General features: G+C 36.3%; 1 non-coding gene across 1 annotated transcript; it reads right to left on the reverse strand.

Moving 5' to 3' along the window:
• Positions 1-3,203: 3,203 nt before the first annotated feature.
• Positions 3,204-3,310, reverse strand: LOC128287582 (small nucleolar RNA R71). The gene has a single exon (XR_008278282.1). It is a non-coding gene; the product is annotated as a small nucleolar RNA R71 (small nucleolar RNA).
• Between the last annotated feature and the right edge of the window lie 18,507 nt (positions 3,311-21,817).

Consider the following 21,817-nt stretch of genomic DNA (forward strand, 5'->3'; position numbering starts at 1 on the left):
TTTAAAACCTTATATTCTATCATAAAACACCAAAATACACAAATTTCACGTATGGGTATTTTTCCAAATATGAACCCTAGGTTGAATTATTGCTAGCATAAGCTTAATCAAGTTACCGGGCCAAAAACGTAAAGAACTTGAAAAACGGGGCTATAATGGACTTACTATTGAGCTTGGAAAGCTTGAAAACCCTAGCCATGGCTTCCCCCATGCTAATTTCAGCCTCCATATGGAGAAGGTGACCATTTTGTGTTATTTTTCCCATGTTATTTCATTTAATATACAAATGACCAAAATGCCCTTACTACTAAACTTTCAAAAAAATTCCATCCATGTCCAATTTTTGTCCACAAACTTCAAAATGGTCTAATTACCATTTAAGGACCTTTTATTTAAAAACTCATAACAATTAAACACTTCTAACATGTAAAACTCAACTTTTGCACTTTTTACAATTTAGTCCTTTTGACGAAATTGAGTGCCCGAATGTCAAAATTTTTGAATGAAATTTTCACAAAATCATTCCGTGAAATCGTAAACCATAAAAAAATAATAAAAATGAAATTTTCCTCGTCGAATTTGTGGTCCTGAAACCACTGTTCCGACTAAGCCCAAAATCAGGATGTTACAACTTCAAGCTGAATTCTGGAAGAAATATATCAGTTAGAGATTCATCGATTAGAAACGTAAAGAGTTTCTTCAGCTTAAACAAGGCTGTATGTTTGTCATAGAATACAAATGGGAATTCATAAGATTAAGTTAGTATGCTCATAAATGTGTATCTACGGAAGCAATAATGTGCAAAAGATTCGGGGATTGCTTAAACGAAGATATTCGTCTGTTAGTTGTGATTCTAGAAATCAAAGAATTTGTTGTGCTTGTTAAACGAGCATGTAAAGCTGACGATCTCGGGAAAGAGAAAAGAAAAGCTGATTTTGAAGCTAGAGAGGTACAAAAGAGATCATCGGACAAGTCATTTCAATCTGGATCAAAGAAATTCAGAGATGATAATAGCCATTCAATGGCTAGTGTCGAATATTCAAACAAAGATCGTGCTAGATAGCAATCAACCTTTAAAGCTCCAGCTACGTCTGTTGCCAGTGTTGATAATACAAAGAATGAAAAACCTGAGTGTGATTGATAAACAGTAATTTATACATATTTATATCCTATGCTTAGCGCATTTTATGGATGATTTTTCCTTAGATTTGGTGAATTCGATGCTCCTAATGCCTTAATTTCATGTTTTATACTTAGGTGAGCATAGGAGAGTGAAAGGAACGAGAAACGGGCCAAAAATAGAGAAAATGGGCCAACATACGAAATCAACACGGCCTGGACTTCCTCACACGGGTAGACCACACGGTCGTGTCAATTTGGCATAATCGAAGCATGACTCACATAGGTAGACCACATGCCCGTGCCTATTTAACAGGCTTGACCACGGTCTAAAGTAATTGCACAAGGGCGTGTCCCTATCGAGCCCAAGTAGAGCCCTATTCGGAAAAGGCCACTTTTGAGGGCTCTTAGGCATTCCAAAGCCTATAAATACACCCTAGAAGAGGAGAAGAGGGGGGGACGCACGGGAGGAAGCAAGGTATTGCTCAAGAAAAGCCGATCGAACCATCTTAGAAGCCAGATTCACCATCAAGACTGAAGATCTCCCTTCAAATTCCCTCATGAGTTTTGGGTTTTCTTATGTTTTGTTATTTTATTCTTTTGAGATGTTTTCTTTCATTAGTATGAACTAAAACACCTAAATACCTAAGGGGAATGAAACCTAAGACGGATCTTGTTATTATTATCTGAATTGTATAATAAATATTTGACTTGTTCTTAATTATGTGTTCTTAATTCTTGTTTTGATATTCTAGGATATTGATTCAAGTTAAAGCTCTTATTTAGAGGAGGAATAGACCCTATCTAAGTGTAAATTTGTCATAATTAAGCGGAGCTAGAGATAGGGTGACAAGATTTTACCGAATTAGGGTGAAACCTAATAAGGGGATCCATAGATCGAGTTAATGCAACCCTAGGGCGTTAATTAGAAAGAGATTTCAATTATTCAATCTAGGGTTAGACGTTGTTAGTCTCGAGAGAGATAATAATATAACTTAGGGATCTCTACGGAACAAAGTTGAATGAATAAATCGTCCGATTCAGAGTCAAATAACAAGTGAAGTCTAGGTGGATTTTTCCTTAGGTACTGTCTCAATCAATTGAGTTTTTCAAAAAATTATTTTCCCCAAATTTCTTTTCTATGATTTCTTAGGTTTATTAATTAGTTAGATAAATAAAACCCTTTTATTTTTTTTAGGCTAGATAATAAAAAGAAAGTTGATACTAGTACTTTTAGTTCTTTTGGGTTCGATAATCCGGTCTTGCTAAAGCTATACTACTGTTCGATAGGTACACTTGCCTTCATCGTGATAATAGTTAGTTTCAAGAACGATTCATTATAAATATTTAAAACCTGTCACGAATATCACGTATCAAGTTTTTGGACCAGGGAGCTAAGATATTAGGAACACTCGATTTTTATTACTTTAGCCATTTTACTTTTATTGCAATTTAAATTTTTATTTTCTTTTCTAACTCTTCATTTATTTTCTTCTAACAAGTTTTTCTAGTTTATAACCAGGAGAAACCCGTCATGACCATTACTATTTGATAGTGAGATTGATTGCACAGTTTACAGAAACCGAAGAGAAATAAGGCGAAGCTTACGTTACACAGAAGAGCAAGAGGAAGATACTTCAACCACCACTGAGGAGATGGCTGAAAACCAAGAAAATCTGCTACCTCCTGCGATTGCTATTAATCAAAATCCTGCTCCGTGCACTATGTATGATTATGCTAAACCTTCTTTAATAGGAACTGAATCAAGCATAGTTAGACATACTGTAGCTACAACTAATTTTGAACTGAAACCTAACACAATTCAAATGATACAACAATTTGTTCAATTTGATGGTTTGTAGGAGGAAGATCCCAACGCTCACTTAGCAAACTTTTTAGAACTATGTGATACATTTAAAATTAATGGCATTTCTGATGATGCCATTCGCCTTCAGTTATTCCCTTTTTCATTGAGAAATAAAGCTAAACATTGGTTGAATTCGTTACCGTGGGGGTCAATCACTACTTGAGAACAACTGACTGAAAAGTTCTTATTAAAATATTTTCTGCTGGCTAAAACGGCTACATTACGTAATGATATCTCTTCTTTTGTGCAGATGGATTTAGAAACACTCTACGATGCATGGGAGAGATATAAGGACCTTTTGCGAAGATGCCCTCACCATAGGTTACCACTCTAGCTACAGGTTCAAACTTTTCATAATGGCCTGAATTCTTCGACTCGACAAATGGTTGACCCAGCTTCTGGCGGAACCATCAATAATAAAACACCTGAAGATGCCTATGAATTTATAGAGGAGATGTCATTGAATAACTATCAGTGGCAAGTCATGAGGACAAAGCCAACGAAAATAGCCAGTGTTTATAACGTCGATTAGGTCACCATGCTCTCTAATCAGGTAGAACTCTTGAATAAGAAAATTGATGGTTTTCTTAGTTCTTCACAAGTTCACCCAATAATGTAGTGTGTGACAGCCCAAATGTGACCCTAGTTGGAAAGTGGTTTCGGGACCACAAAACCGAGTCATAAAAATAATTAATCGTCATATTTGATGCTTATTATATATATATATGCATGTGTGAAAATTTCATGTTTGAATTTTGTTAATTGTAAGTGAATTTTATTAAATAGGACTTGTGTGAGAAAATTTAGAAATGTGCCAGGCAAATGTTAAAGTGGCCTATTGATGCATGTTAGAAAATGCTTGTCCTTGCATGTCAAATTACCCAAAACTTTAGGTAGTGGCCGGCCATGCAATGGGTTAAACATATTATAAACATTTTGTGTTAATGTGTTATGTTAAAAATAATAAAATAAAAGGTTGGTAATAAAGTAATGAAAAGGGAGGGGTGATGAAAACAAAGTTGTTTCATCCATGCTCCTCCATTGCCGTGAATTGAAGGAAGAAAGAAGAGGAGGTTCGGTCACTTGGAGCTTAAGGGGTTAGTCATTTGTGTTAGATTTTCTTTAAACTTTAAGCTTGTTTCTAGTTAATTAGCTAGTTTCTTACATAACCCATGTCAAAATTATGAAAATCTTGGTGATGGTTTGAGCATTCGGTTTTAGTTATTAAAGGATGAGATTGGGTTATGGTTTTATGTTTTATGGAGAATTGTTGAAGAGAAGGGTTTTAGTTAGTCAAATGATAAATTCTAATGTTCATGAGTACAATGGCCAAACATAGATTTGTCTAATGAATTGAACAAATGCCGTGTGAGTGATTGAAATGAATGAGTTGGAGGTTGGATCATATTAAGATTGACTTTGCACATAAATATTAAGAGTTTAATATTTTAATGATTTTGGAAGGTAAATAAGGTTATGCTCAAGTTAAATACAAGATTATGGCTGATTTGTGTTTAGTGAGTTTGACCAAGGACTTTATGTGCATTCGGTTCAAGTAGAGTAAACGTGATTGGTAGAAAATGGTTGTTAATTGAGATAGTTTAAGGTATTTGTAAGTAGTTTGAATAAATGAACAATAATAATAATAAATCATCTAGTGAATTGGTGTAATTGCCGAATTTGAACTAGAAAGTTATTGAGTAATGTTTGTATGTTAAGTGATAGAATAGACCGAATGCTTGGAATGTGATATGTATGAATTATAAGTTGGATTAAAGGCTGTTATATTGCCTTATCATTTTCGGGAATGTGCTATGTCAAAGAAATTGAGGGTTGATGTTTAAGTAAGGTAAGTATAGGTATATTCGGCTTGTAGTTCTATAAATGTGATATGAGTATTTTGTTTTGTAAATGAGTAGTAAGTATGTTAAGAATGGTTCTAAAATGTATATGGATGCAGTATGATTGTGTTTGATTGGGAAGTAAATTGCTTGATTTAGCTCAAGAGCTTAAAGGATCAAAGTTGGATAAGGGAAAGGAAAAAGTGGTCGAATAGCCGTTGAAATCGTTCGACAACATCCGAGGTATGTTTTCGAGTAATGAAACTTAGTTTATGATTTGATTAAGTCATGAATATAAGCATAACAAATAAACGGTGATATAATGATTCTACTTGAATTGTATATTGAGGTGATTAGTTTATACCTATGACGGGTAGCCGAATGTGTATAGAGATCATGTTATAAAGCAAATCAAAATCATGCTCTTTGTATGTGGCTATTGAGCCGAAAATGGTAATGGTTGATAAGCGTCTTGTGTTTGAATTCTAGTTATGATAATGAAATATGGATGTTTCATGATTTATTGGTATATGTGCTTGATTATTCGGATGATATCCGGGCTAAGTCCCGAAGGCATTTGTGCAAGTTACTATATCCGGGCTAAGTCCCGAAGGCATTTGTGCTAGTGACTATATCCGGGCTAAGTCCCGAAGGCATTCATGCTAGTGACTATATCCGGCTAAGACCAAGGCATTTGTGCGAGTTGCTATATCCGACTAAATCCGAAGATACTTGGGTTTGGAAGCGGCGATCTTGCTGTAATAATTTCAATTAATACGCTCATAAAATACAAACGATAAGGTATGTTTCGTATATGCATCGGAAAGGTTGATTCCTTTCAAATAGTACTCGCTCAATTGATTAACGAGCTTCCGGCCTCTAATTAGGTTTGATACCCTGTGTATGAATATATTGGTTGAAGCGTGAAGAAATTATGGTTTTGAGAATGTGCATATATGAAATTATTCATTTAGTCATATGAACGCTATACTTTAGTCGTAAATAATTTCGTTGCTCAAAACTTACTAAGCATTAAATGCTTATTCCGTTTCTTTAATTCTCTGTTTTATAGATTTTTGTTCGTCAGCTATCGGACTCGGGATTGTCGAAGTCGAAGTCGTCCACACTATCTAAGCCCTTTTGGTACTCTTTTAGTTAAACGTTGATAATGGCATGTACAGGACTAAACTTTGTTGTTAATCAAGTACCTTTGGTAATGTGTATATATTCGGATAGCCATGCGAAAATGGCTTAAATATTTTGAGCATAGTATTAAAATCATTTTGTATATATATGGTTATTGAGAGGTGTGGAATGGTTAAAATCATAGTATTAAAATATTTTGAGCCATTGGAATGGTTAATCACGATCATATTTGGTGCTATGTATGTCAAATGGCTAGTTGAATCATGGAAACTATGAAATAGGTGAAATTTACCTTAAAATAGATGCTGACAGCAGCAGTGATGTGAGTTTGAAAATTCACTAAAAATAGTAGGAATGTAATTAAATAATGAATAAATTATGTAATCTAACCTTGATGAGTCCATTTTCATATGGAAGAAGCGAAATGACCATATGAGCCGTATTTTATGAGATGTTTAAGTTTTCGTGAAACAGGGCCAGAACGGTTACTGGATCCCCTGTTCTGACTTTAGAAATTTACCATAAATTAACCAGAAATAATTAGAAGTCATTCTTTATATGTACAGATTCCTTTTTGATTCTAGTTTCATGAGAAAGAAACGGCATATGTATTGAATCCTTGTACAGGGAGATATCTAAGTCGTAATGCATGAAGGTCAGAGTAGTCGAACCCTGAAACAAGGGAGACTTTAACTAATAAAATGTACTAATTGGCACCACCAAAAATTCTAGAAAAACATTTGTAGATGGATATATGAGTCTAGTTTCAGGAAAAATTTACAGAATCAGTTTTCGAGTTTTGGAACTCGATATATGATTTTTTAGGTGACTGTGACGCAGTTAGCCAGCTTGTCTGGAAATTTTAAAATGAACTGTGTAAATAAATGAATTAAGTCCGTTAACACCTCGTGTTCGACTCCGTCAACGATCTCGGGTACGGGGCATTACATAGTGCGAAGCAAATGGAGGTGGATCGAACAATTCAGAATACCTACCTTATGGCCATAACATGGAGAACAAGTAGTTAAATTACATGGGTAATAATCTTCGATCTCAAAAAAATCCTTATTGCAATACTTACAATGTAGGTCGGAGGAATCACCCAAATTTTTCATGGGGAGGCCAAGGAAATCAGAAACCACCACCCCCTCCAGGCTTTTAGTAACCACCATACTAGCAGGAGAAAAAGCCGAACCTTAAGGAGATGCTAACCAAATTCATCTCGGTGTTAGAGACTCGTTTTTAGAATACTGAGACGACACTCAAAATTCAACAAGTATCAATCCAAGGGCTCGAAACTTAGATTGGACAGCTCGCCAAGTTGATTTTCGAATGGCCACAAGGTAGCCTGCCAAGCAACACTGAATATAACCCAAGGAAGCAACTAAACACAATTTCCATTCATGATGAGGAAGGGTTAGTGGCAAAACCAAGGCCAGAATCGGTGGTAAGCAAAGGTAAGAATGAGGTGGGCCAAAACGAACAAAAATCGGTAAGTACAGAATATAAACCTCGTGTGCCATACCCCAATGCGACAAGGAAAGACCACTCAGACGAACAATTTGGTAAATTCCTTAAACTTTTAAAGAAACTACATATTAACTTACCATTATTGAAGCACTTTCGCAGATGCCGAACACAGTCAAATTTTTAAAGGAGCTTCTAGCAAAGAAATGAAAGTTAGATGAAAGGTAGCATGTGGAGCTGAACGCAGTTTGCTCAGCCATTCTTCAGAGTAAGCTACCCAACAAACTAAAAGATCCAGGGAGTTTTACGATTCCTTGTTTAATGGGTAGTTTAGATGTAAATAATGTGTTGACTGATCTAGGGGCTAGTATCAATGTTATGCCTTACAAATTTTTTAAGCAACTAGGTCTAGGGAAACCCAAACAAACTAGGATGAGCATTTAATTAGCAGATAAAACTGTTAGATTTCCTAGGGGTATCATTGAAGACGTACTCGTTAAAATTGACAACTTTATATTCCCAGTTGATTTTGTTGTTTTAGACATAGAAGAGGACAGTAATGTTCCTTTAATTTTGGGAAGGCCCCTTTTAGCAACTGCTAGAAAAATTATTGACGTTGGCACAGGTGAACTCACACTTCATGTAGGAAACGAAACAATCAACCTTCAAGCTCGCAACACGAACAACACATCAAAAATTGAAGGTGATTGTACAAATTATTCTACTAAGACTGATCATATAGTGCAACCTATGTTGCAAGAAATAAGTTCGAAGGACACACATAAGCCATGTTCAATCCATGATAAACACCAAATGATACATGATTTACCCCAAATACTTAGCATATTTATGGATGTTTACTACTAGATTTGTGGATTTTGGTACTTTTAATCCTGTTATTTCATGTTTTGTACCCAGGAGAGCACCAAGAGTCAAAAGGAGCCAAAAACGAGCTAAAAAAGGGACAAAACAGATCAAATCGAGAAGACCCACACGGCCTAAGCCTTGCCACACGGTCGTGCCTTTCAAGGGTGTCGACCAAGGTTTACACAACTCACACGGCCTGGCCATTGAGCCCACACGGTCGTGGCAATTTAACGGATCGCACACAGCCTGGCAACCACGTCACACGGCCGTGGCACACAGGCGTGTCCCTTTTTCAAGGAGTTGTATTCTACACGGGAAAAGGACACTTAAGGGGGAAGAAAGCCAATAAAAAGCCTACATAAACACCCTAAGTATGACCTAGAAAGGGGGGCTCTCCAGAACTTCTCTGGAACATAGAACCACATGCCGGGAATTACTTGAAGGAAGCCAGACGATCCATCTTAAAAGCTGGAGCTACTCCAAGATTGAAGATCTCTCTCTTAGAATTCCTTCAGGGGTTTTAGAGTTTTCTTTATATTTTGTTATTTTCATACTTTTGAGATGTACTCTTATTTTATTATGAACTAAACCCCTTAGATACCTAAGGGGGATAAAACCTATGATGGATCTTGTCATTATTATCTAAACTGTATGATAAATACATGATTTGTTCTTAATGCTTGGGTTAATATTTCAGGTATTAATTCATGATTTGATGTGCTTATGCAAAAGAGGAATAGACCCTGCCTAAGAGTAGATTTGGCATAATTAAGCGGAGTTGATCGAACGCTTAGAAATAGGGTTATGAGATTTTGCCAGATTAGGGTGAAACCTAATAAGGGGATCCATAGATCGAGTTAATGCAACCCTAGAGTGTTAATTAGAGAAAAGTCTCGGTTATTCAATCTAGGGATTAGATGTTATTAGTCTTGAATAGGGATAATAACTTAACTTAAGGATCTCTACAGAACAAGTCAAGTGAATAAATTGTCTGGTTCAGAGTCAGATAACAAGTGAAATCTAGGTGGATTCCTCATTGGGTGTCGTCTTTATTAATTGCTTCTCTTCAAGTCTTTTTCCAAATTCTCTCTTCGCTTTAATTAAATTAGTTAATTAGTTTAGATAATTAGTTTAATAGACAAACCATTTTGGTTCCCTTGGGTACGATATCCTGATCTTGCCATTACTATACTATTGTTCGATAGGTGCGCTTGCCTTTTCGTCGTGATAATAGTTAGTCTAGGTTTGATCTTCATTATAAATATTTCTTACTTGTTACGAATCACTGCGATCAATTCACAACAAAAAATTTACCCATGAAGAATGAAGGTTACGAATCAAGGAGTTAGATGAATGGCTGACATTTAAATCGAGAAAATACGATAAACCAAAACTACGCCAGAACAAGCTCAATGCCTCACCAAATCAACTGAAGGTTGGAGATAAAGTTTCATTAGATGCCGCAGATCCTCACATTGACACTGCCAAACTGAATGAAGAAGTTCCTCTTACGGTACTTAGCATTTTCTCATTTGATACAGTCGAGCTAAGTCATCCCAAATTCGGCACCTTTAAGGTAAACAATATCTGCCTAAAACCTTATTTTGATGGGATTCATAGCAGGAATAAGAAGTATAAACTCCACAAACCACCATGACCATTCACCAGAGAGGTAAGTCGAGCTTAGACTATAAATAAGCGCTTCTCGGGAGGCAACCCAAGCACTAACGGTATTAACTTCTTTAAATTTTAAGTGTTTAAACACCTAACTTACAAACGGAGATCTTGAATACAGGTTTACTACACTCACACGGCCAAGCACACGGGCATGCCTTAGGCCATGTGAAACAGGGCGAAACTTTCCCCAACATGGGATGCGATAAGTCACCACGGCCATGCGTTAGGACCGTGGGTGAATCTGTAAAAACAACATGGGTGTGCGACACGCCCGTGTCATAGAACCGTGATTGAACCTGAGAAAATAGCACTGGCATTCGCCACGCCCGTGTCTAGAACCCGTGGTCGAACCTGGCAGATTAACACGGGCGTGGGCCTACATACACGGGCGTGGGAGAAGCACACAAAGATAGACACGGTCGTGCGACCCAGCCATGTGCACCCACATGCTCAAGGAACACGGGCGTGGGCCAAATGTCAGACGCGCCCAAATTCAAAATTTGCGAATCACACGGGAAAAAATTAGGGAACACGGGCGTGTCCCCTTGCCGTGTGTCCCAAAATCTATAAATACCCTTCACTATTCATCATCTTCTTCACCTAAAATCTGTAACCCTAGCCGCTGCAAGTCCACACGGCCTCCCTGCCATGCCCGTGCGCCGCCTCCAACTCTATCTTCGACACCTATTCTCATCATTTTAGTGTTTGTTTACTCTTTTCTCTCTATTTTCTTCATCCCTTTTACTAATTTTATGATTCTTATGGTTTTATTTGGCAAATTTTTTATTTATATTCATAGTTCTCACTATAGTCATGCTTATACGTTTATTCTTTGCCATTTTAGTCAATGCTTTCTGATACATTCATTCTTTTCGTGTGTTCCCATAAGAGTCTAGTTCGGTCATTTTATGTTGAAAATAATCAAGCTTTTATTATGTCAATTGCTATATAAGCTTCTATCATTTAGATTAAACTGCTGAGTATTGTTGGTTGGACTGGTTAGTTTAACTATATTCATGATTACTTCATGAGTTAGTTAGTTATGTTATGTTCTTTGTTCTTCTTTAGGTATACCATGTCATGCTCACGTGGCAAGAAAATTGCCATTCCTACTTCAAAAAAAAGTAAAAAGGGGAGTCTTTCTCGGGCCCTACCGCAAATATTTGCCACCCATACCTCTAATTTCTACCCGATAATCAGGAGGAACTATTCCAAATCCTACGGGCCCGACCTTTAGGTGTGGGCTGCTGTATTGACTGGACAGCGCTTGAACAAGTCCAGTTTGCTGACGATGTACGAGCACTCCTGACAACCGATCCATGGGACCTCTTCTTTGCGATCATCAAGCCGACGTACCTTGAGCTCACACTTGAACTTTTCTCGACATTCCATGTTCAAGATGTCATGACCAACTTTGATGATCCTGGAACAGTCCAGTTCTATCTCGGCGGTTTAGTCCACCAGTTGAGTGTGCCCGAGTTCGGTATAGATTTGCGCCTATACACAGAGGAGTTCATGGATGAGAATGACCTCGACACTCTCTGTCGCCACATCCACTAGTCTCCCTTGAAGTGCTAGTACGCTTTGGTCTCCGGTTCAGCCACCTACGACCCGAGCCGCTCTAAGGCATCAGCTCTCTCTCCCTCCTTGAGGTACCTACACGTCATCTTGGCACACACTTTGATAGGACATCGAGAGAGCATGGACGTCGTCAACAGTCACAACGCCTATTTTCTATAGAGCATGGCGAACGGGCATGTACTCGACCTTGCCTACTTTATTGCCCTCGCCATTCGCCACCAAATGAAGTGGCATCAGAGGGGGGTCATCTTCATTGGCCCCTACGTGACTCGACTGGCACGACACTTCAGGTTGCTCAACACAGCAGCCCAATCATCCTCCCTTACTCTTATTGGCCAGATGTCCCCATAAGGCATCTCGAGCATGCTTAGTATGAGGATAATTGAGAAGCGCCGAGAAACCAACCCTCCTCAGTATCGCCTCACCCAATCAACCCATGAGGGAGACCCTGAGGACAATACTGATGATGTCCCTCCACGTCATGATGACCCACCGTCTCAACCACCACCACCCTCTCATCCAGTTTATGCGGTGGCTTCATATGCTGACATCTCTGAGCGCCTTACCCGATTCGAGCAACAGTGTTTTCAACACTTCGATAACATTGATGCTGCTTTACAGCAGATTTGTCAGCACTTCCACATCTCATCGCCACCCCCACCTCGCGAACCACCTAGCGATGAAAATGTTTAAAAACTTTTATTTATTATTTTATGTTTTTATTTTTATTCTATTTTAAGACTACTTTTTATTTTTCTTTAAGCTTATATCTATTAAATTTTATAATTTTTATTTTACAATTATCAACTTCAGTTATTCCATTACGAGTAATTATGCTTCCTTATACTTCCTAAAAAGTTCCTGATTTTGTCACAGTTATAAAGAGCTCCTCAAGCTCATCATTACCTAGGAACTAAAAACTCCACCGGGAAAGGTTCTCCACGACTGCCATGTCCTGCTCGACCACGACCATAGCTACCACCAGATATAATATTCTTTTGGTGCAGGACTTATGGACTAATGAACCTCTAACACCACCGGAGTATCCTCCTCCACTCTCACGTCAATTATTCTCCAAAACTCCAGTTCAAGGAGTTCATTTATCATTCAGGAAGTTTCACTTCTCTCCCTATCTTATGATTATAAATCTATCATTGTCAATATATCTATCTTTGTACATTGAGGGCAATGTACATCTTAAGTGTGGGGGGGTCTCTTGTATCACCGTTAAGAAACCACTGAATATTGTCTTATTATCATGTGAATTACTCATATCGCTAATAGAATGAATTTTAATTATTTTATGATTTTTATTGATATGTCTTGAATTAAAACATAGGCATTTATACATTGATTGTTTAAACTTTAAGACATTAGAGAATCAAGCATGATAAGTTGATTTTTGAAGAATTAAAAACTTTTAGGTTGTTTCCCCCAAGTTTAGGTATTACCTTGAGTTGCAATTCACAAGTTTAAACATCAAAAAGCCATAATTTTTGTGAGATTTTGAGCCTTTAGAGCATCTATTATTTATTTCATGCTCACTTTCATTATGAGTACGTCAGTATTGAATTATTATTCTAGAACTTGCTTGATTATGAATGTCAAGACCACACCATTTGATTTGATATGTCAAAATGATAAAGGCACTTAGGTTTAACCCACTCACTCCATAAAAGCCTACCTTCACAATTAACCCTTAGTGAACCCCCTTGAGCCTAACAACTCATTCATTAATTTACCCTCAATATTAACCCATAACTCATTATTGTTGAACTCCCCTAAATTAATTTGATCCCTATTTTTGTTGAGATTTGAGTTGGAATAGTTGCTTAGCTATGTTTTATTCTATTTTGTAATTTGACTTGTTCTTAAAAAAAATAAAAAAATACATGTATACATATTAGTAGTAGTGATCTTCTGAGCTAAAGAAGTTAAATTCCATATTCTGAGAAAAAACTTTGTTGTACGCAATTGATGACTAGCCATTTTTCTAGTTAGGCAATTTTTCAATTCAATCTTAATCCTAACCCTTTCTTTCAGTTTGTGACTACACACTCTAACCAAAGCCATGTTACAACCTTCTAAAGACCTTTTGATTGATGTTTCATCTCAATTTATAGCGGTGGAGATTTGATTTTCATGCAAGCCTATGGTAATTTATACATATTTCTATCCCATGCTTAGCACATTTTATCGATGATTTTTCCTTAGATTTGGTGAATTCGATGGTCCTAATGCCTTAATTTCATTTTTTATACTTAGGTGAGCATAGGAGAGTGAAAGGAATGAGAAACAAGCCAAAAACATAAAAAATGGGCCAACGTACAAAATCAACACGACCTGGACTTCCTCACAAGGGTAGACCACATGGCTGTGTCAATTTGGCAGAATCGAAGCACGACTCACACGGGTAGACCACACGCCCATGCCTATTTAAAAGGCTTGACCATGGCCTGAAGTAATTGCACACGGGCGTGTCCCTGTCAAGCCCAAGCAGAGTCTTGTTCGAAAAAGGCCACTTTTGAGGGCTCTTAGGCATTCCAAAGCCTATAAATACACCCTAAAAGAGGAGAAGATGGGGGACGCACAGGAGGAAGCAAGGAATTGCTCAAGGAAAGCCGATCGATCCATCTCAAAAGCCAGATTCACCATCAAGACTGAAGATCTCCCTTCAAATTCCCTTAGGAGCTTTGGGTTTTCTTACATTTTGTTATTTTTATTCTTTTGAGATGTTTTCTTTCATTAGTATGAACTAAAACCCCTAAATACCTAAGGGGAATGAAACCTAAGACGGATCTTGTTATTATTATCTGAATTGTATGATAAATATTTGACTTGTTCTTAATTATGTGTTCTTAATTCTTGTTTTGATATTCCAGGATATTGATTCAAGTTAAAGCTATTATTCAGAGGAGGAATAGACCCTGTCTAAGAGTAAATTTTTCATAATTAAGCGGAGTTGGTTACGTGCCTAGCGATAGGGTGACAAGATTTTGCCAGATTAGGGTGAAACCTAATAAAGGGATCCATAGATTGAGTTAATCCAACCCTAAGGCATTAATTAGAAAGAGATTTCAATTATTCAATCTAGGGTTAGACGTTGTTAGTCTCGAAAGAGATAATAATATAACTTAGGGATCTCTACGAACAAGTTGAATGAATAAATCGTTCGATTCAGAGTGAAATAACAAGTGAAGTCTAGGCGGATTTTTCCTTAGGTATTGTCTCAATCAATTGAGTTTTCCAAAAAATATTTTCCCCAAATTTCTTTTCTGTGATTTCTTATTTTAATTAATTAGTTAGATAAACAAAACCCTTTTATTTTTTTAGGCTAGATAATAAAAAGAAAGTTGATACTAGTACTTTTAGTTCCTTTTGGCTCGATAATTCGGTCTTGCTAAAGCTATGCTACTGTTCGATAGGTACACTTGCCTTCATCGTGATAATAGTTAGTTTCAAGAACGATTCATTATAAATATTTAAAACCTATCACAAATATCACGTATCAATGATCAATGTGGAAGACAACATTTGGACAACATATAGTTGTGGTTCACGAAATCATTTTATAAAAGAATACCCAGATTTAGCTGAAAAGATAATGTTCAGAATCTGAGGCTGAGTGGCAACGCTTCTCGTGGTAGACCTCCCAAAAATACTGGAAATGTAAGTGGTAGTCAAAGAGGAACAAAAGATACAACTTTTAGATCCGAGGCTCGTGCACTGGCCAAAGCCTATGCTATCCGAGCTCGCGAAGAAGCTTCATTGCCAGACGTGATTACGGGTACATTTACTCTTTATGATACTTCTGTGATTGCTTTGATAGATCCTGGATCAACACATTCGTATATATGCATGAACTTAGTGAACAGTAAGACTTTGCCTGTAGAGTCTACTAAATATGTTATTAGAGTTTCGAACCCCCTAAGCAGATGTGTTTTGATTGATAAAGTCTGCAAGAATTGTCTGTTAATGTTTCGAGACACTTGTTTTTCGGCTAAGCTGATGCTGTTACCTTTTGATGAATTTGATATAATTCTGGGTATGAATTGGTTAAGTTTGCATGATGCTGTTGTGAACTGCAAATGGAAAACTATTGATTTGAGATGCATGAATGATGAAATAGTCAGATTGAATCTAGTGATTTGAATGGATTGCCTGCTGTAATATCTTCGATGAAAGCTTTGAGTATGGTGAGAAAGGGTTGTGAAGCTTATTTTGTATATGTGATTGATTCAAGAATTTTAGAAAAGAAAGTTGAATCTGTGCCCGTTGTTTGTGAGTTCATGATGTGTTTCCTGAAGAACTTCCGAGATTACCTCCGGTTAGAGAAGTTAAATTTGGCATTGAATTAGTACTTAGAACTACTCCAATTTTGATAGCTCCGTATAGAATGGATCTGATCGAACTAAAAGAATTAAAGTCTCAGTTACAAGAACTATCCAGTAGAGGGTTTGCTAGATCGAGTTTCTCACCTTGGGGTGCTCCGGTTGTATTCGTGAAAAAGAAAGACAGAACAATGAGAATGTGTATAGATTATCATTAGTTGAACAAAGTGACTATCAAGAATATGTATCCTCTACCCCGAATTGATGATTTGTTTGATTAGTTGAAAAGAGCTATTGTGTTTTCGAAAATAGATTTGAGATCAGGCTATTATCAGTTGCGAGTGAAAGTCTCAGACATTCCGAAAATTGCTTTCAGAATGAGGTACGACCATTATGAATTTTTAGTTATGCCTTTCGGATTGACTAATGCACTTGCTATCTTTATGGATTTGATGAATAGAATTTTCAGACCATATCTAGATCAATTTGTTGTTGTATTCATTGATGACATATTGATTTATTCACGTGATAAACCTGAACATGCCAAGCATTTGATATTAGTGCTATAGATTCTACGAGATAAATAGTTATATGAGAAGTTCAGTAAATGTGAATTCTGGTTGCAAGAAGTTGGTTTTCTGGGTCATATTGTATCAGCCCCTGGTATCCGAGTTAATCAAAGAAAAATTTTAGCTATTTTGGATTGGAAACCTCCAAGGAATGTCTCTGAGGTCTGTAATTTTCTAGGACTTGTTGGTTATTGTAGAAGAATCGTAAAAGGTTTTTTGATGATTGTAACTCGTTGACAAAACTGCTTCAAAAAGATGTGAAATTTGTGTGGTCTGAAAAGTGTCAAAAAAATTTTGATCAGTTGAAAACTTTATTGACTGAAGCTCCGGTATTTGTACAACCTGAATCGAGTAAACAATTTGTGATATATAGTGATGCTTCATTGATTGGTCTGGGATGTGTTGTGATGCTAGAAGGCAAAGTCATTGCTTATGCTTTGAAATAGTTGAAGCCGCATGAAAATAACTATCCGACACACGTTCTTGAATTAGCTGCGATTGTGTTTGCTCTAATGATATGGCGCCACTACTTGTTCAGTGAGAAGTGTCATGTGTATTCGAATCATAAGAGTTTGAAGTATTTGATAACTCAGAAAGATCTGAATCTGCGATAAAGAAGATGGTTAGAGCTACTAAAAGACTACGAACTTGTGATTGATTATCATTCGAGAAAAGCAAATGTTGTTGCTAATGCCTTGAGTCTAAAATTGTTGTTTACTTTGCGTGCAATGAATGCTCATTTGGTTCTGTCCGATGATGGTTCAGTTTTAGCTGAATTGAAAGCAAGACCTTTGTTCTTATAGCAGATTATAGAAGCTTAGAAGATTGATAATGAGATTTTAGCTAAAAGAGCTCAATAGTCGGATTCAGAATTCAGAGTTGATAAAGATGATTGTTTGAGATTCTGAGATCAAATTTGTATTTCGAGAAATTTAGAGTTAATTTAGATGATTTTGAGTAAAGCTCACAATAGTCGGTTATCTATGCATCCTAAAGCTCACAATAGTCGGTTATCTATGCATCCGAATAGTACAAAAATGTATAATAATCTGAAACAACATTACTGGTGGTCTGGAATGAAAAGAGATATCTCTGAATTTGTTTCTAAATGTTTGATCTGTCAGCAAGTTAAAGCTAACATCAGGTGCCATCTAGTTTGTTACAACCAATTATGGTTTCGGAGTGGAAATGGAATCGAGTGACAATGGACTTTGTTTCGGGTTTACCCCTATCTCCGAGAAAGAAAGATGCAATCTGGGTTGTAGTTGATCGATTAGCGAAATCAGCTTGTTTTATTCCGATTCAATCTAATTACTCACTTGATAAATTAGTTGTGTTATATATTTTCGTTATTGTGAGATTGCACGGTGTGCCATCATTTATTGTATCAGTCAGAGACCCGAGATTCACATCACGATTTTGGAAGAAATTGTAAGATGCTCTGGGCACTAAATTGCACTTTATTACTACTTTTCATCCTCAAATGGACGGTCAATCTGAGCGGATTATTCAGATACTTGAGGATATGTTGAGATGTTGCATTCTTGAGTTTGAAGGTACGTAGGAACAATATCAACCTCTAATTAAATTCGCTTATGATAGCAGTTTTCAGTCGAGAAATAAAATGGTACCGTACGAAGCTTTATATGGTCGCAAATGTTGTACACCTTTGTATTGGACAGAGCTCAGCAAAAATAAGATTCATGGGGTTGATTTGATAAAAAAAACTAAACAGAAAGTAAAAGTGATTCGAGATAGTTTGAAAGTAGCTTCCGATCATCATAAATCTCATGAAAATTTGAAAAGAAAAGATATTTAGTTTGAGATCGATGATAAAGTGTTTTTAAAGGTATCTCTCTGTGGAAGAAAGTGCTTCGGTTTGGTAGAAAAGGCAAATTAAGTCCGATATTCATCGGGCCGTATGAGATTATCAAGCGTATTGGGCCTGTAGCGTATAGATTATTATTGCCACCAGAGCTAGAAAAGATTCATAATGTGTTTCATGTATCGATGCTTCGACGATACAGATCTGATCCGTTGCATGTAATTCCTTCGTCTGAGATAGACATTCAGTCAGATATGACTTATGAAGAAAAGTCGATCCGTATCTTAGCTCGAGAAGTTAAAGAACTGCAAAATAAGAAAATTCTATTAGTAAAAGTGATGTGGCATCAACACAGAATTAAAGAGGCTACATGGGAGCCTGAAGATATTATGAGGTAGCAATATTCGAATCTGTTCAATGGTAAGACTTTCGGGGATGAAAATCCCTAGGGGGAGAATTGTAACGATCCAATTTAGACCCTAGTTGGAATAGTGGTTTCGGGGCCATAAATTTGAGTCAGAGAAATGTTTAAATATTATTTTCTGTGTTTATGATGTGTGAATTAGCATGTGTGAAAGTCTCGTATGAAAATTTGAATGTTTGTGTGCTTAATTTAATAAAAAGGACCTAATCGCGAAAAATGTAAAAGCCATGTGCTAGATGTTAAAAGTGACTATTTGACTTGGCTTTATAATTGTGAGGTCATTATGTGGTTATTTGACCATGGTTTTGATTAAATGACATTGGTGGACATTAGTTGGTGGAAAATTAATGTTTTAATGTAAGGGTAAATTGGTCACATGTTTATTAAGGTAATTATAATAAAACTAAGTATGAAAATAGGCCATAATATGTTCTTAGAACCAAAAATATCAAAGAAAAGGGAAAAGCTTACCTAGGGTTCGGCACTTGCAAGCTTTGATTTAGGTAAGTTTTTGCTTTGATTTTTGATAATTTTTACGTTTTTGAGATCGTTACTTCGTATACTATTAAGTCCATGTCTCAATTTTTGATTTTGATGATGATTTTAAAAAGTGCCATTGATCAAAACTATGAGCTTTGTGATGTTAGTTGATGAATTATGAAAGATATGTTTTGGGTTAACATATGTTGTCTTTCAATTTTTGATGATATTGAGTAAAATGGACAAAATTGTGAAATTTGTAAATAAAGGACTAAAATGTGAAATAAATGAAATGTGTGGACTGGTATGAGAGTTATGAAAATTCGGCTAAGCTTGTGTACAAGCAAACTTTGTGTATTTTGTGATTTTGTGAATTAGGGACTAAAGTTTCGAAATGTGAAAATGTAAGGGCTAGTTTGCAATATACCTTAATTGTGTGTATATGGATTGGTTTAAATGATTTAGTGAATAAAAGGGTTAATCTTGAATACATATAGATCAAGAAAAGAGGAATTCAGACTTAGACCGAAGGAAGTCAAAGATTATAGGATAGATGATCCGAGTCGACAATTTTGAGTACGAGGTAAGTTCGTGCGTAAAACATGATGTTATAAGTATGTTTTGATGCTTTGTTTATACATAGATTGTATATACATTTAGTTTGGATGAATACGATGGTAAATCAATGGTATTTGGCACTAAGTGTGCGATTTAAACTGGCTTCAGCTATATGAGGCACTACGTGTGCGATACCGAGATAGCTTCGGTTAATTGAGAAAGCACTAAGTGTGCGAAATTATTATAGCTTCGGCTAATCTTTAAAGCGCTAAGTGTGTGGATGCTTAAAGCATTGGTAATCTTCGAAAAGTCATAAAATATCCGAACTAGAGGTGAGAATGAAAATGAATGAATACGAGAATGTTCAGGTAAGTATAATACATATTGAGTAAATGGTTTTATGCATATAAATTTTATTGAATTGGTGTAAACATATGGATGATGTTGGCATGAAATTGATAGATGAGTTGAGAATTTATAAGTACTTACGTGTTGTTGTTTCATATTTTATATACTGTTGATGATTTTGGTACGAACTTACTAAGCTTTTGAAAGCTTATTTTGTGTGTGTTTTTGCATTGTTTTATAGAAATCGAAGATACTGTGAGCTCAGGGATCGTTAAGGATCGTCACCATACTATCGAACCTTATTATGATACTTTGAAAATGTATAAATTAATGTATGGCATGTATAGGCAAGAAGTTGTGGGATTATGTTTTGTGATGTATATATTTAGCCATGTGATATGGCTTGGTATGGTTGTGGATATGTCATGGTTTTGGTATAAGATATGTGATGCAATATGATATATTTGATATATTTTAGTTGGACAAAAGAAATGGTAAATGTTGGTAAGTTTTCGTAAGTTTTAGCATGAAATTGAATGATGTATAGAAAGAAATGTTTTGACAAGCTTTTGACTTATGTTTTGATATAGATTGGTAAGGCTTATGAGTATGTATTTGATTGGAATTGATATGTCACGAGTGGCTTATGTTTTGGTTTGGAATTTGGCTGAATTGGTTGTGCATATATGCTTATTTCTTTGCTTGTAGGTTGACCCAAATTGAGGTTGCAAATTGACTATTCAAATGCCCTATTTTTGTCCACACGGGCAGAGACACGGCCGTGTGTCTCAGCCGTGTACGACACACGGTCACGTTACACGGCTGTGTGTCCCCTGGGGTACCCTATGAATTAAAGGCAGTATACCCTCTAGTTTTGACGCGGCCTAAACACATGGGCATGTAGTTGGCCGTGTGGCCAAGTCAGTAGCCTACCTAATTTTCACACGGCCTGGCACATGGGCATGTCTTGTGGCCATGTGGACAAGTCAGTATGTATGCCTTGTTTTGCAATGGCTTAGACACACGGGCGTGTCTAATGCCGTGTTAGGCACACGGCCTGTTCACACGGGAGTGTGACCTTTTAAAAGTTGAAATTTTTTTATAAGTTCTGAAAAGTTCACATGTTATCGATTTAGTTCTAAATGCATGGATTAGACCTTGTATGCTCAGTATAAGTTCATAATGAACATGAATGAATGGTATTTTATTGGATTGAAATGGTATTTGATATTTGGTTGTTTTGATCTAAGTTATGAGTCCAGTAATGCCTCTTTACCTATTTCGGCGACGGATACGGGTTAGGGGTGTTACATCCATATATTTCATTTATTTCTTATTTTAGTCCCTTAAAATATCTTTTTTACAAATTATCCCAAATTTACTCAAATTCATCAAAAATTCAAAGACAAAACATTTTAACCCAACATCAAACTTCCATATACTATCATCAAACTTCATAAAACTCATAATTTCATCAATGACTTTAACTCAAAATCATCAAAAATTTCATAAATTCAAACATGGGCTTGATAAAACTCTAAGTAACGATCACAAAAACGTAGAAATTATCGAAAATGAATCAAAACACATACCTTAATCAAAGAAAGCATTGATCAAACCCTAGGTATTATTTTTCGTTTTCTTTTTCTTTGATTTTCGGTTGAAGAACACTTAAAAATAAGCTAATTTTAACATTTCTTTTATTTAACACATATTA

The sequence above is a fragment of the Gossypium arboreum genome, chromosome 13 (genome assembly GCF_025698485.1).
Source record: "Gossypium arboreum isolate Shixiya-1 chromosome 13, ASM2569848v2, whole genome shotgun sequence".
NCBI classification, from domain to species: Eukaryota; Viridiplantae; Streptophyta; class Magnoliopsida; order Malvales; family Malvaceae; genus Gossypium; species Gossypium arboreum.